Source organism: Cherax quadricarinatus, chromosome 83 (assembly GCF_038502225.1).
Source record: "Cherax quadricarinatus isolate ZL_2023a chromosome 83, ASM3850222v1, whole genome shotgun sequence".
In the NCBI taxonomy this organism is placed as follows: Eukaryota; Metazoa; Arthropoda; class Malacostraca; order Decapoda; family Parastacidae; genus Cherax; species Cherax quadricarinatus.
Window position 1 is genome coordinate 542,567 of NC_091374.1, and position 15,566 is coordinate 558,132.

The 15,566-nt window shown below is 48.3% G+C and overlaps 1 protein-coding gene across 1 annotated transcript in view; it reads left to right on the forward strand.

Moving 5' to 3' along the window:
* LOC138855150 (glycine receptor subunit alpha-4-like) overlaps nucleotides 1-15,566 on the forward strand; it is a 168,267-nt gene that overhangs the window by 54,866 nt on the left and 97,835 nt on the right. The window lies entirely within an intron of this gene.

Sequence of the window (15,566 nt, forward strand, 5' to 3'; positions counted from 1 at the left end):
AAGACACATATACAACAGTTAGGTATCTTTATTTCGAAACGTTTCGCCTACACAGTAGGCTTCTTCAGTCGAGTACAGAAAAGTTGATAGAAGCAGAAGATACTTCAAGTATCTTCTGCTTCTATCAACTTTTGTTGTTTTGACAATTTTTGGCAATATTTTTTTTTTTTTTAGTTAAAATTAAGGTATTTTTTGGTTAAATAACATTGAGAGAGAAATTTGTAAGGTTCTAATGGAGTAACGTAATGTTTGAGGTGCGACAGGAGTGTTGGTGCGAGAGCCAGGAACTACCTCCAACTTACTGAGGTGCGACAGGAGGGTGTTGGTGCGAGAGCCAGGAACTACCTCCAACTTACTGAGGTGCGACAGGAGTGTGTTGGTGCGAGAGCCAGGAACTCCCTCCAACTTACTGAGGTGCGGCAGGAGTGTTGGTGCGAGAGCCAGGAACTCCCTCCAACTTACTGAGGTGCGGCAGGAGAGTGTTGATGCGAGAGCCAGGAACTCCCTCCAACTTACTGAGGTGCGGCAGGAGAGTGTTGGTGCCAGAGCCAGGAACTCCCTCCAACTTACTGAGGTGCGGCAGGAGTGTGTTGGTGCAAGAGCCAGGAACTCCCTCCAACTTACTGAGGTGCGGCAGGAGAGTGTTGGTGCGAGAGCCAGGAACTCCCTCCAACTTAAGGAGGTGCGGCAGGAGAATGTTGGTGCGAGAGCCAGGAACTCCCTCCAACTTAAGGAGGTGCGGCAGGAGAGTGTTGGTGCGAGAGCCAGGAACTCCCTCCAACTTAAGGAGGTGCGGCAGGAGACTGTTGCTGCGAGAGCCAGGAACTCCCTCCAACTTAAGGAGGTGCGGCAGGAGAATGTTGGTGCGAGAGCCAGGAACTCCCTCCAACTTACTGAGGTGCGGCAGGAGAGTGTTGGTGCGAGAGCCAGGAACTCCCTCCAACTTAAGGAGGTGCGGCAGGAGAGTGTTGGTGCGAGAGCCAGGAACTCCCTCCAACTTACTGAGGTGCGGCAGGAGAGTGTTGGTGCGAGAGCCAGGAACTCCCTCCAACTTAAGGAGGTGCGGCAGGAGAATGTTGGTGCGAGAGCCAGGAACTCCCTCCAACTTACTGAGGTGCGGCAGGAGAGTGTTGGTGCGAGAGCCAGGAACTCCCTCCAACTTACTGAGGTGCGGCAGGAGAGTGTTGGTGCGAGAGCCAGGAACTCCCTCCAACTTACTGAGGTGCGGCAGGAGAGTGTTGGTGCGAGAGCCAGGAACTCCCTCCAACTTACTGAGGTGCGGCAGGAGAGTGTTGGTGCGAGAGCCAGGAACTCCCTCCAACTTACTGAGGTGCGGCAGGAGAGTGTTGGTGCGAGAGCCAGGAACTCCCTCCAACTTACTGAGGTGCGGCAGGAGAGTGTTGGTGCGAGAGCCAGGAACTCCCTCCAACTTACTGAGGTGCGGCAGAAGAGTGTTGGTGCGAGAGCCAGGAACTACCTCCAACTTACTGAGGTGCGGCAGGAGAGTGTTGGTGCGAAAGCCAGGAACTCCCTCCAACTTACTGAGGTGCGGCAGGAGAGTGTTGTTGCGAGAGCCAGGAACTCCCTCCAACTTACTGAGGTGCGGCAGGAGAGTGTTGGTGCGAGAGCCAGGAACTCCCTCCAACTTACTGAGGTGCGGCAGGAGAGTGTTGGTGCGAGAGCCAGGAACTCCCTCCAACTTACTGAGGTGCGGCAGGAGAGTGTTGGTGCGAGAGCCAGGAACTCCCTCCAACTTACTGAGGTGCGGCAGGAGAGTGTTGGTGCGAGAGCCAGGAACTCCCTCCAACTTACTGAGGTGCGGCAGGAGGGTGTTGGTGCGAGAGCCAGGAACTCCCTCCAACTTACTGAGGTGCGGCAGGAGAGTGTTGGTGCGAGAGCCAGGAACTCCCTCCAACTTACTGAGGTGCGGCAGGAGAGTGTTGGTGCGAGAGCCAGGAACTCCCTCCAACTTACTGAGGTGCGGCAGGAGAGTGTTGGTGCGAGAGCCAGGAACTCCCTCCAACTTACTGAGGTGCGGCAGGAGAGTGTTGGTGCGAGAGCCAGGAACTCCCTCCAACTTACTGAGGTGCGGCAGGAGAGTGTTGGTGCGAGAGCCAGGAACTCCCTCCAACTTACTGAGGTGCGGCAGGAGAGTGTTGGTGCGAGAGCCAGGAACTCCCTCCAACTTACTGAGGTGCGGCAGGAGAGTGTTGGTGCGAGAGCCAGGAACTCCCTCCAACTTACTGAGGTGCGGCAGGAGAGTGTTGGTGCGAGAGCCAGGAACTCCCTCCAACTTACTGAGGTGCGGCAGGAGAGTGTTGGTGCGAGAGCCAGGAACTACCTCCAACTTACTGAGGTGCGGCAGGAGAGTGTTGGTGCGAGAGCCAGGAACTACCTCCAACTTACTGAGGTGCGGCAGGAGAGTGTTGGTGCGAAAGCCAGGAACTCCCTCCAACATACTGAGGTGCGGCAGGAGAGTGTTGGTGCGAAAGCCAGGAACTCCCTCCAACTTACTGAGGTGCGGCAGGAGAGTGTTGGTGCGAGAGCCAGGAACTCCCTCCAACTTACTGAGGTGCGGCAGGAGAGTGTTGGTGCGAGAGCCAGGAACTCCCTCCAACTTACTGAGGTGCGGCAGGAGAGTGTTGGTGCGAGAGCCAGGAACTCCCTCCAACTTACTGAGGTGCGGCAGGAGAGTGTTGGTGCGAGAGCCAGGAACTCCCTCCAACTTACTGAGGTGCGGCAGGAGAGTGTTGGTGCGAGAGCCAGGAACTACCTCCAACTTACTGAGGTGCGGCAGGAGAGTGTTGGTGCGAGAGCCAGGAACTACCTCCAACTTACTGAGGTGCGGCAGGAGAGTGTTGGTGCGAAAGCCAGGAACTCCCTCCAACTTACTGAGGTGCGGCAGGAGAGTGTTGGTGCGAAAGCCAGGAACTCCCTCCAACTTACTGAGGTGCGGCAGGAGAGTGTTGGTGCGAGAGCCAGGAACTCCCTCCAACTTACTGAGGTGCGGCACGAGAGTGTTGGTGCGAGAGCCAGGAACTCCCTCCAACTTACTGAGGTGCGGCATGAGTGTTGGTGCGAGAGCCAGGAACTCCCTCCAACTTACTGAGGTGCGGCAGGAGAGTGTTGGTGCGAGAGCCAGGAACTCCCTCCAACTTACTGAGGTGCGGCAGGAGAGTGTTGGTGCGAGAGCCAGGAACTCCCTCCAACTTACTGCGGTGCGGCAGGAGAGTGTTGGTGCGAGAGCCAGGAACTCCCTCCAACTTACTGAGGTGCGGCAGGAGAGTGTTGGTGCGAGAGCCAGGAACTACCTCCAACTTACTGAGGTGCGGCAGGAGAGTGTTGGTGCGAGAGCCAGGAACTCCCTCCAACTTACTGAGGTGCGGCAGGAGAGTGTTGGTGCGAGAGCCAGGAACTCCCTCCAACTTACTGAGGTGCGGCAGGAGAGTGTTGGTGCGAGAGCCAGGAACTCCCTCCAACTTACTGAGGTGCGGCAGGAGAGTGTTGGTGCGAGAGCCAGGAACTCCCTCCAACTTACTGAGGTGCGACAGGAGAGTGTTGGTGCGAGAGCCAGGAACTACCTCCAACTTACTGAGGTGCGACAGGAGAGTGTTGGTGCGAGAGCCAGGAACTCCCTCCAACTTACTGAGGTGCGGCAGGAGAGTGTTGGTGCGAGAGCCAGGAACTACCTCCACTACTGAGGTGCTAACATGGAGAGTGTTATTTGATTGTGAAATCCAGGAATCCCTCTCAACTTACTGAGGTGCGACAGAGAGTGTTGGTTGCTAAGAGCCAGAACTCCTCATCTTCTACTTATTTTTCGGTTCAGTAAGGAAGATTGATTCACCAGAAGCAGCAAGAAATACCATCAACTATTACAGGTGCGAAGGAGAGCATATTAGAAGACAGGAACTCCCCTCCAAACTTGCTGGTGTGGTGGGAGAGTGTTGGTGCGAGGTGGAATCCTATGTTGTGGGTGCGGCAGGATGTGTTGGTGGAGAGCACGAACTCCCTAAGCTAGTGAGGCAGGCATGGAGCAGTCTCTGACTGAGCGGAGTTTTAAACATTCCTCCAACTTGATTGAGGTGAGGAGGAGAGGCTGAAAGGTTCGAGCCAGAGAAATACTTTCACCATACTGCTAGGTTGCGGCAGACGTGTTGAAAATTGTCGAAAAGCGAGAACCCTATCCGGAACATTCCTGAGGTGCTGACAGAGAAAGTGTTGGGAGAGCTCAGGAACCCTCCAACTTACTGAGGTGCGAGCAGGTGAGTGTTGGTCAGGAGAGTCCCAGGAACTCTCAACCTTACTGAGGTGCGGCAGATAAGTGTTGTGTGCGAGGCCAGGAACTCCTCCAACTACTGAGGTGCGGCAGGAGAGTGTTGGTGCGAGAGCCAGAACTCCCTCCAACTTACTGAGGTGCGGCAGGAGAGTGTTGGTGCAGAGCCAGGAACTCCCTCCAACTTACTGAGGTGCGGCAGGAGAGTGTTGGTGCGAGAGCCAGGAACTACCTCCAACTTACGAGGTGCGGCAGGAGAGTGTTGGTGCAGAGCCAGGAACTCCCCCCAACTTACTGAGGTGCGGCAGGAGGTGTTGGTGCGAGAGCCGGAACTCCTCCAACTTACTGAGGTGCGGCAGGAGAGTGTTGGTGCGAGAGCCAGAACTCCCTCCCAAATTATTGACGTGCGGCAGGAGAGTGTTGGTGCGAGAGCCAGGGGAACCCCTCCAACTTACTGAGGTGCGGCAGGAGAGTGTTGGTGAGAGGGCCCGGAACTCCTCCAACTTACTGAGGTGCGGCAGGAGAGTGTTGGTGCGAGAGCCAGGAACTCCTCCAACTTACTGAGGTGCGGCAGGAGGTGTTGGTGCGAGCCAGGGAAATCCCCCCAACTTACTGAGGTGCGGCAGGAGAGTGTTGGTGCGAGAGCAGGAACTCCTCCAACTTCTGAGGTGCGGCAGGGGGAGTGTTGGTGCGAGAGCCAGGAACTACCTCAACTTACTGAGGTGCGGCAGGAGAGTGTTGGTGCAGAGCCGGAACTACCTCCAACTTACTGAGGTGCGGCAGGAGAGTGTTGGTGCGAGAGCCAGGAACTACCTCCAACTTACTGAGGTGCGACAGGAGGGTGCTGGTGCGAGGCCAGGAACTCCCTCCAACTTACTGAGGTGCGACAGGAGGGTGCTGGTGCGAGAGCCAGGAACTCCCTCCAACTTACTGAGGTGCGGCAGGAGAGTGTTGGTGCGAGAGCCAGGAACTCCCTCCAACTTACTGAGGTGCGACAGGAGGGTGCTGGTGCGAGAGCCAGGAACTCCCTCCAACTTACTGAGGTGCGACAGGAGAGTGTTGGTGCGAGAGCCAGGAACTACCTCCAACTTACTGAGGTGCGACAGGAGAGTGTTGGTGCGAGAGCCAGGAACTACCTCCAACTTACTGAGGTGCGACAGGAGGGTGCTGGTGCGAGAGCCAGGAACTACCTCCAACTTACTGAGGTGCGACAGGAGAGTGTTGGTGCGAGAGCCAGGAACTCCTTCCAACTACTGAGGTGCGACAGGAGGGTGTTGGTGCGAGAGCCAGGAACTACCTCCAACTTACTGAGGTGCGACAGGAGGGTGTTGGTGCGAGAGCCAGGAACTCCCTCCAACTTACTGAGGTGCGACAGGAGGGTGTTGGTGCGAGAGCCAGGAACTCCCTCCAACTTACTGAGGTGCGGCAGGAGAGTGTTGGTGCGAGAGCCAGGACTGAGGTGCGGCCGAGAGCCAGGAACTACCTCCAACTTACTGAGGTGCGGCAGGAGAGTGTTGGTGCGAGAGCCAGGAACTACCTCCAACTTACTGAGGTGCGACAGGAGAGTGTTGGTGCGAGAGCCAGGAACTACCTCCAACTTACTGAGGTGCGGCAGGAGAGTGTTGGTGCGAGAGCCAGGAACTACCTCCAACTTACTGAGGTGCGACAGGAGAGTGTTGGTGCGAGAGCCAGGAACTACCTCCAACTTACTGAGGTGCGACAGGAGGGTGCTGGTGCGAGAGCCAGGAACTACCTCCAACTTACTGAGGTGCGACAGGAGAGTGTTGGTGCGAGAGCCAGGAACTACCTCCAACTTACTGAGGTGCGACAGGAGGGTGCTGGTGCGAGAGCCAGGAACTACCTCCAACTTACTGAGGTGCGACAGGAGGGTGCTGGTGCGAGAGCCAGGAACTCCCTCCAACTTACTGAGGTGCGGCAGGAGAGTGTTGGTGCGAGAGCCAGGGAACTACCTCCAACTTACTGAGGTGCGGCAGGAGAGTGTTGGTGCGAGAGCCAGGAACTCCCTCCAACTTACTGCGGTGCGGCAGGAGAGTGTTGGTGCGAGAGCCAGGAACTCCCTCCAACTTACTGAGGTGCGACAGGAGGGTGCTGGTGCGAGAGCCAGGAACTCCCTCCAACTTACTGAGGTGCGACAGGAGAGTGTTGGTGCGAGAGCCAGGAACTACCTCCAACTTACTGAGGTGCGGCAGGAGAGTGTTCGTGCGAGAGCCAGGAACTCCCTCCAACTTACTGAGGTGCGACAGGAGGGTGCTGGTGCGAGAGCCAGGAACTCCCTCCAACTTACTGAGGTGCGGCAGGAGAGTGTTGGTGCGAGAGCCAGGAACTCCCTCCAACTTACTGAGGTGCGGCAGGAGAGTGTTGGTGCGAGAGCCAGGAACTCCCTCCAACTTACTGAGGTGCGACAGGAGAGTGTTGGTGCGAGAGCCAGGAACTCCCTCCAACTTACTGAGGTGCGGCAGGAGAGTGTTGGTGCGAGAGCCAGGAACTCCTCCAACTTACTGAGGTGCGGCAGGAGAGTGTTGGTGCGAGAGCCAGGAACTCCCTCCAACTTACTGAGGTGCGGCAGGAGAATGTTGGTGCGAGAGCCAGGAACTCCCTCCAACTTACTGAGGTGCGACAGGAGAGTGTTGGTGCGAGAGCCAGGAACTCCCTCCAACTTACTGAGGTGCGACAGGAGAGTGTTGGTGCGAGAGCCAGGAACTCCCTCCAACTTACTGAGGTGCGACAGGAGGGTGCTGGAGCGAGAGCCAGGAACTACCTCCAACTTACTGAGGTGCGGCAGGAGAGTGTTGGTGCGAGAGCCAGGACCTACCTCCAACTTACTGAGGTGCGGCCGGAGAGTGTTGGTGCGAGAGCCAGAACTCCCTCCAACTTACTGAGGTGCGACAGGAGAGTGTTGGTGCGAGAGCCAGGAACTCCCTCCAACTTACTGAGGTGCGGCAGGAGAGTGTTGGTGCGAGAGCCAGGAACTCCCTCCAACTTACTGAGGTGCGACAGGAGAGTGTTGGTGCGAGAGCCAGGAACTCCCTCCAACTTACTGAGGTGCGGCAGGAGAGTGTTGGTGCGAGAGCCAGGAACTACCTCCAACTTACTGAGGTGCGGCAGGAGAGTGTTGGTGCGAGAGCCAGGAACTCCCTCCAACTTACTGAGGTGCGACAGGAGAGTGTTGGTGCGAGAGCCAGGAACTCCCTCCAACTTACTGAGGTGCGGCAGGAGAGTGTTGGTGCGAGAGCCAGGAACTACCTCCAACTTACTGAGGTGCGGCAGGAGAGTGTTGGTGCGAGAGCCAGGAACTCCCTCCAACTTACTGAGGTGCGACAGGAGAGTGTTGGTGCGAGAGCCAGGAACTCCCCTCCAACTTACTGAGGTGCGGCAGGAGAGTGTTGGTGCGAGAGCCAGGAACTCCCTCCAACTTACTGATGTGCGACAGGAGAGTGTTGGTGCGAGAGCCAGGAACTCCCTCCAACTTACTGAGGTGCGGCAGGAGAGTGTTGGTGCGAGAGCCAGGAACTACCTCCAACTTACTGAGGTGCGACAGGAGGGTGCTGGTGCGAGAGCCAGGAACTCCCTCCAACTTACTGAGGTGCGACAGGAGGGTGCTGGTGCGAGAGCCAGGAACTCCCTCCAACTTACTGAGGTGCGGCAGAAGAGTGTTGGTGCGAGAGCCAGGAACTCCCTCCAACTTACTGAGGTGCGGCAGAAGAGTGTTGGTGCGAGAGCCAGGAACTCCCTCCAACATATCTCTCACATTTCCTTCTCTGTTTTACTCCTCACTTTCCATTATTTGTATCTTCTTTACATTTAATGTTTAACATATCTCAGTAAGACATTTACTTTCCACTTGATCCTATTCATTATTCAACCTTCATTATATTTTTCTTCTTACACCATACTGTAATTGCTTTTTATTAATTATTTGTGTAAGTTTATTTAGGTACAAATACACATAACTACATTTGATATATAGTGTAAATTACCCAGGATAATCCCCAAAAAAGTCTGACAAAGTGACTTATTTCCTTTGGGTTCCTCGTAATATCTTATGAGTTAAACCTTAAGAGGCACGTAACTTCCCTCATCTTCTAATAACATTATTTTTTCGTGTTCAGTTAAGTCAAGATCCTAGACTTCACCTTACGAAACAGACTAAGCAAATACCATAGTAATTATTAACAAGGTAGAGTATAGTGGAAAACTGAGCATATTAGAAGACATGGGAACTCACGTGCCCTTTAAAACTGTGTGTGTGTGTGTGTGTGTGTGTGTGTGTGTGTGTGTGTGTGTGTGTGTGTGTGTGTGTGTGTGTGTGTGTGTGTGTGTGTGTGTGTGTGTGTGTGTGTGTGTGTGTGTGTGTGTGTGTGTGTGTGTGTGTGTGTGTGGGAGATACACACACCCGCAGGTAAGCTAGGTGGGAGGAACAATAACACCTGGTCACATACTCCTGCACTGAGGGGATTTTTAAACATTTTTTCCCACTGTGATTGTGAGAGTAGGGAGGGACGGAGGAGGAGGCTGAGAATTTTTTGGTTTTGTAGACACAGCAAAGATTAAATTAATTTCCCCAGTGACTGTCTTGTTTGTCTGTGTTTCTCATCGTCACCTGTATGAAAATATTGTCGAAAACTGAGAACTAAATCAGCGGAACAATTCCGGCTGAGGTGCATCATCTTGAGAAAGTCAGCCAGGACAACTACAAAACATTTCCTCTCTTTATTTTACGTTTACTTGAGTGTGACGATGCTGGTTGATTATTTTACTAAGTTTGAAGATTGTCTACCACATGAGAGTCATTAAGGATGCTTGTAACCTGTCCAACATCAGCCAAAAGTGTTTTAGTACCAACAATAGTCATTAAATAAACTGTTAAGTGTATTCTGGAGGATCACTGAGATCGTAATCATTGTAGATTTCTGGCAAGACGGCTATTCATTGAGTGATGGTTAACGTATTTCCTCTTTTCAGTCACCCAACGTTTCTCTCTCTCTCTCTCTCTCTCTCTCTCTCTCTCTCTCTCTCTCTCTCTCTCTCTCTCTCTCTCTCTCTCTCTCTCTCTCTCTCTCTCTCTCTCTCTCTCTCTCTCTCTCTCTCTCTCTTCCTCATCAATCCTGTGTATCAAAATATTTACCCCAGTGAAAGATACATTCAATTATTGGGAAGCTATATATCCACTCAGGAATTAAAATTCATTTTTGGGGCGCCTGATCTGAATTTTTTCAGTTGATTTACGTAATTTAAAAAAAAATGTTGATTGTGTTAATATTTAACAGAGAGTTTAATAAGGTAGTGGAATACGGGATTCTCTCTCTGTTTGTACGAATATTTGTTTGTGTGTGTATGTGTTATGTAGCTTTTTTCATTCTATAAGTTACAGCCTTTGTGGTTTAGCGCTTCTTTTTTTATTATTATAATAATAATATAAGTTACAGGCAGTTATTCTACCTCACATTGTATATAAGGCTTAGATTTATCTCAGATAAAGCTGTTATCCTGTCTTTATCTCAGATAAAGCTGTTATCCTGTCTTTATCTCAGATAAAGCTGTTATCCTGTCTTTATCTCAGATAAAGCTGTTATCCTGTCTTTATCTCAGATAAAGCTGTTATCCTGTCTTTATCTCAGATAAAGCTGTTATCCTGTCTTTATCTCAGATAAAGCTGTTATCCTGTCTTTATCTCAGATAAAGCTGTTATCCTGTCTTTATCTCAGATAAAGCTGTTATCCTGTCTTTATCTCAGATAAAGCTGTTATCCTGTCTTTATCTCAGATAAAGCTTGTTATCCTGTCTTTATCTCAGATAAAACTGTTATCCTGTCTTTATCTCAGATAAAGCTGTTATCCTGTCTTTATCTCAGATAAAGCTGTTATCCTGTCTTTATCCCAGATAAAGCTGTTATCCTGTCTTTATCTCAGATAAAGCTGTTATCCTGTCTTTATCTCAGATAAAGCTGTTATCCTGTCTTACCTTATTTACAAGTTAAGAATTGTTATCCTTCCAACAGTGGTGGTAACCCACTTTACACTGTCACAGTGGTAGTCACCCACTTTACACTGTCACAGTGGTAGTCACCCACTTTACACTGTCACAGTGGTAGTCACCCACTTTACACTGTCACAGTGGTGGTCACTCACCTTACACTGTCACAGTGGTGGTCACTCACCTTACACTGTCACAGTGGTGGTCACTCACCTTACACTGTCACAGTGGTGGTCAATCACCTTACACTGTCACAGTGGTGGTCACCCACCTTACACTGTGACAGTGGTGGTCACCCACCTTACACTCACAGTGGTGGTCACTCACCGTACACTGTCACAGTGGTAGTCATCCACCTTACACTGTCACAGTGGTGGTCACCGACTTTACACTGTCGCAGTGGTGGTCACCCACCTTACACTCACAGTGGTGGTCACTCACCTTACACTGTCACAGTGGTAGTCATCCACCTTACACTGTCACAGTGGTGGTCACCCACTTTACACTGTCACAGTGGTGGTCACTCACCTTACACTGTCACAGTGGTAGTCACCCACTTTACACTGTCACAGTGGTAGTCACCCACTTTACACTGTCACAGTGGTGGTCACTCACCTTACACTGTCACAGTGGTGGTCACTCACCTTACACTGTCACAGTGGTGGTCACTCACCTTACACTGTCACAGTGGTGGTCACTCACCTTACACTGTCACAGTGGTGGTCAATCACCTTACACTGTCACAGTGGTGGTCACCCACCTTACACTGTGACAGTGGTGGTCACCCACCTTACACTCACAGTGGTGGTCACTCACCGTACACTGTCACAGTGGTAGTCATCCACCTTACACTGTCACAGTGGTGGTCACCCACTTTACACTGTCGCAGTGGTGGTCACCCACCTTACACTCACAGTGGTGGTCACTCACCTTACACTGTCACAGTGGTAGTCATCCACCTTACACTGTCACAGTGGTGGTCACCCACCTTACACTGTCACACTGGTGGTCACCCACCTTACACTGTCACACTGGTGGTCACCCACCTTACACTGTCACACTGGTGGTCACCCACCTTACACTGTCACACTGGTGGTCACCCACCTTACACTGTCACACTGGTGGTCACCCACCTTACACTGTCACACTGGTGGTCACCCACCTTAGACTGTCACAGTGTAAGGTAGACACTATCAACTATATATCAAATCTTTGATATTTAAGTCTAACTTGTGTGTATTCACCTGACACCAAGAATTATTTTTCTGAGTTTTTCTCTCTGCTCTTCTCCCTCTCCTTCCTCTCTCTCTCTCTCTCTCTCTCTCTCTCTCTCTCTCTCTCTCTCTCTCTCTCTCTCTCTCTCTCTCTCTCTCTCTCTCTCTCTCTCTCTCTCTCTCTCTCTCACTGAGTAGTAGGTTGGTAGACAGCAACCACCCAGGGAAGTACTACCGTCCTGCCAGATGACTGTGAAACAAAAACCTGTAACTGTTTTGCATGATGGTAGGATTGCTGGTTTCTTTTTCTGTCTCATAAACACACTAGATAACAGGGATATCTTGCTACTCCTACTTACACTTTGGTCACACTTCACAGACACGCACATGCATATATATATACATACATCTAGGTTTTTTCTCCTTTTTCTAAATAGCTCTTGTTCTTCTTTATTTCTTCTATTGTCCATGGGGAAGTGGAAAAGAATCTTTCCTCCGTAAGCCATGCGTGTCGTATGAGGAGACTAAAATGCCGGGAGCAATGGGCTAGTAACCCCTTCTCCTGTAGACATTTACTAAAAAAGAGAAGAAAAACTTTATAAAACTGGGATGCTTGAATGTGTGTGGATGTAGCGCGGATGACAAGAAACAGATGATTGCTGATGTTATGAATGAAAAGAAGTTGGATGTCCTGGCCCTTAGCGTAACAAAGCTGAAGGGGGTAGGGGAGTTTCGGTGGGGGGAAATAAATGGGATTAAATCTGGAGTATCTGAGAGAGTTAGAGCAAAGGAAGGGGTAGCAGTAATATTGAAGGATCAGTTATGGAAGGAGAAAAGAGAATATGAATGTGTAAATTCAAGAATTATGAAGATTAAATAAAGTAAAGGTTGGATGCGAAAAGTGGGTCATAATAAGCATGTATGCACCTGGAGAAGAGAGGAATGTAGAGGAGAGAGAGAGAGATTTTGGGAGATGTTAAGTGAATGTATAGGAGCCTTTGAACCAAGTGAGAGAGTAATTGTGGTAGGGGACCTGAATGCTAAAGTAGGAGAAACTTTTAGAGAGGGTGTGGTAGGTAAGTTTGGGGTGCCAGGTGTAAATGATAATGGGAGCCCTTTGATTGAACTTTGTATAGAAAGGGGTTTAGTTATAGGTAATACACATTTTAAGAAAAAGAGGATAAATAAGTATACAAGATATGATGTAGGGCGAAATGACAGTAGTTTGTTGGATTATGTATTGGTAGATAAAAGACTTGTTGAGTAGACTTCAGGATGTACATGTTTATAGAGGGGCCACAGATATATCAGATCGCTTTCTAGTTGTAGCTACACTGAGAGTAAAAGGTAGATGGGATACAAGGAGAATAGAAGCATCAGGGAAGAGAGAGGTGAAGGTTTATAAACTAAAAGAGGAGGCAGTTAGGGTAAGATATAAACAGCTATTGGAGGATAGATGGGCTAATGAGAGCATAGGCAATGGGGTCGAAGAGGTATGGGGTAGGTTTAATAATGTAGTGTTAAAGTGTTCAGCAGAAGTTTGTGGTTACAGGAAAGTGGGTGTGGGAGGGAAGAGGAGCGATTGGTGGAATGATGATGTAAAGAGAGTAGTAAGGGAGAAAAAGTTAGCATATGAGAAGTTTTTACAAAGTAGAAGTGATGCAAGGAGGGAAGAGTATATGGAGAAAAAGAGAGGTGTTAAGAGAGTGGTGAAGCAATGTAAAAGGAGAGCAAATGAGAGAGTGGGCAAGATGTTTTCAATAAATTTTGTTGAAAATAAGAAAAAGTTTTGGAGTGAGATTAACAAGTTAAGGAAGCCTAGAGAACAAATGGATTTGTCAGTTAAAAATAGGAGAGGAGAGTTATTTAATGGAGAGTTAGAGGTATTGGGAAGATGGAGGGAATATTTTGAGGAATAGTTAAATGTTGATGAAGATAGGGAAGCTGTGATTTCGTGTATAGGGCAAGGAGGAATAACATCTTGTAGGAGTGAGGAAGAGCCAGTTGTGAGTGTGGGGGAAGTTCGTGAGGCAGTAGGTAAAATGAAAGGGGGTAAGGCAGCCGGGATTGATGGGATAAAGATAGAAATGTTAAAAGCAGGTTGGGATATAGTTTTGGAGTGGTTGGTGCAATTATTTAATAAATGTATGGAAGAGGGTAAGGTACCTAGGGATTGGCAGAGAGCATGCATAGTTCCTTTGTATAAAGGCAAAGGGGACAAAAGAGAGTGCAAAAATTATAGGGGGATAAGTCTGTTGAGTATACCTGGTAAAGTGTATGGTAGAGTTATTAAAGAATTAAGAGTAAGACGGAAAATAGGACAACAGATGAACAAGGAGGCTTTAGGAAAGGTAGGGGGTGTGTGGACCAGGTGTTTACAGTGAAACATATAAGTGAACAGTATTTAGATAAGGCTAAAGAGGTCTTTGTGGCATTTATGGATTTGGAAAAGGCATATGACAGGGGTGGATAGGGGGGCAATGTGGCAGATGTTGCAGGTGTATGGTGTAGGAGGTAGGTTACTGAAAGCAGTGAAGAGTTTTTAAGAGGATAGTGAGGTTCAAGTTAGAGTATGTAGGAAAGAGGGAAATTATTTCCCAGTAAAAGTAGGCCTTAGACAAGGATGTGTGATGTCACCGTGGTTGTTTAATATATTTATGGATGGGGTTGTAAGAGAAGTAAATGCGAGGGTCTTGGCAAGAGGTGTGGAGTTAAAAGATAAAGAATCACACAAAGTGGGAGTTGTCACAGTTGCTCTTTGCTGATGACACTGTGCTCTTGGGAGATTCTGAAGAGAAGTTGCAGAGATTGGTGGATGAATTTGGTAGGGTGTGCAAAAGAAAATTAAAAATGAATACAGGAAAGAGTAAGGTAATGAGGATAACAAAAAGATTAGGTGATGAAAGATTGGATATCAGATTGGAGGGAGAGAGTATGGAGGAGGAGAATGTATTCAGATAATGTGTGGTGTGAATAAAATGCAGAGAATTCGTAGTTTGGAAGTTAGGAGGAGGTGCGGGATTACCAAAACTGTTGTCCAGAGGGCTGAGGAAGGGTTGTTGAGGTGGTTCGGACATGTAGAGAGAATGGAGCGAAACAGAGTGACTTCAAGAGTGTATCAGTCTGTAGTGGAAGGAAGGCGGGGTAGGGGTCGGCCTAGGAAAGGTTGGAGGGAGGGGGTAAAGGAGGTTTTGTGTGCGAGGGGCTTGGACTTCCAGCAGGCATGCGTGAGCGTGTTTGATAGGAGTGCTGTTGGAGTGTAAGCAAAGTAACATTTATGAAGGGGTTCAGGGAAACCGGCGGGCCGGACTTGAGTCCTGGAGATGGGAAGTACAGTGCCTGCACTCTGAAGGAGGGGTGTTAATGTTGCAGTTTAAAAACTGTAGTGTAAAGCACCCTTCTGGCAAGACAGTGATAGAGTGAATGATGGTGAAAGTTTTCCTTTTTCGGGCCACCCTGCCTTGGTGGGAATCGGCCGGTGTGATGATAAAATAATAATAATAATAATAATAAAAATAATAATAATATTATATATATATATATATATATATATATATATATATAAAATATATATATATATATATATATATATATTATATATATATATTATATATATATTATATATATATGTATATATATATATGTATATATATATATGTATATATATATAAAAAAAATTATATATATATATATATATATATATATATATATATAATAATATATATATATATATATATATATATATATATATATATATATATATATATATAACTTGCGAATATGAAAAACTGGTCAATTAGCAAGAACTCTTTTAAAAAATTGCCCTTTCTGAAATTTTCATAGTTTATAGATATATTTTTCTTTAAAGTTAATGTAAAAATTTTTTTTGCTCCAAAAGAACTTAAAAAATTACCAAACCCTTTTAACAAGAACAATTTTTTTTACCCTCCCAACAAAATATATTTTAATTTTTTTAAAAATTTACAAACAAAATGAAATATATATATATATATAAAATATATATATAATATTATTAAAATTTATATATATATATATATAAATATATATATATAATATAATAT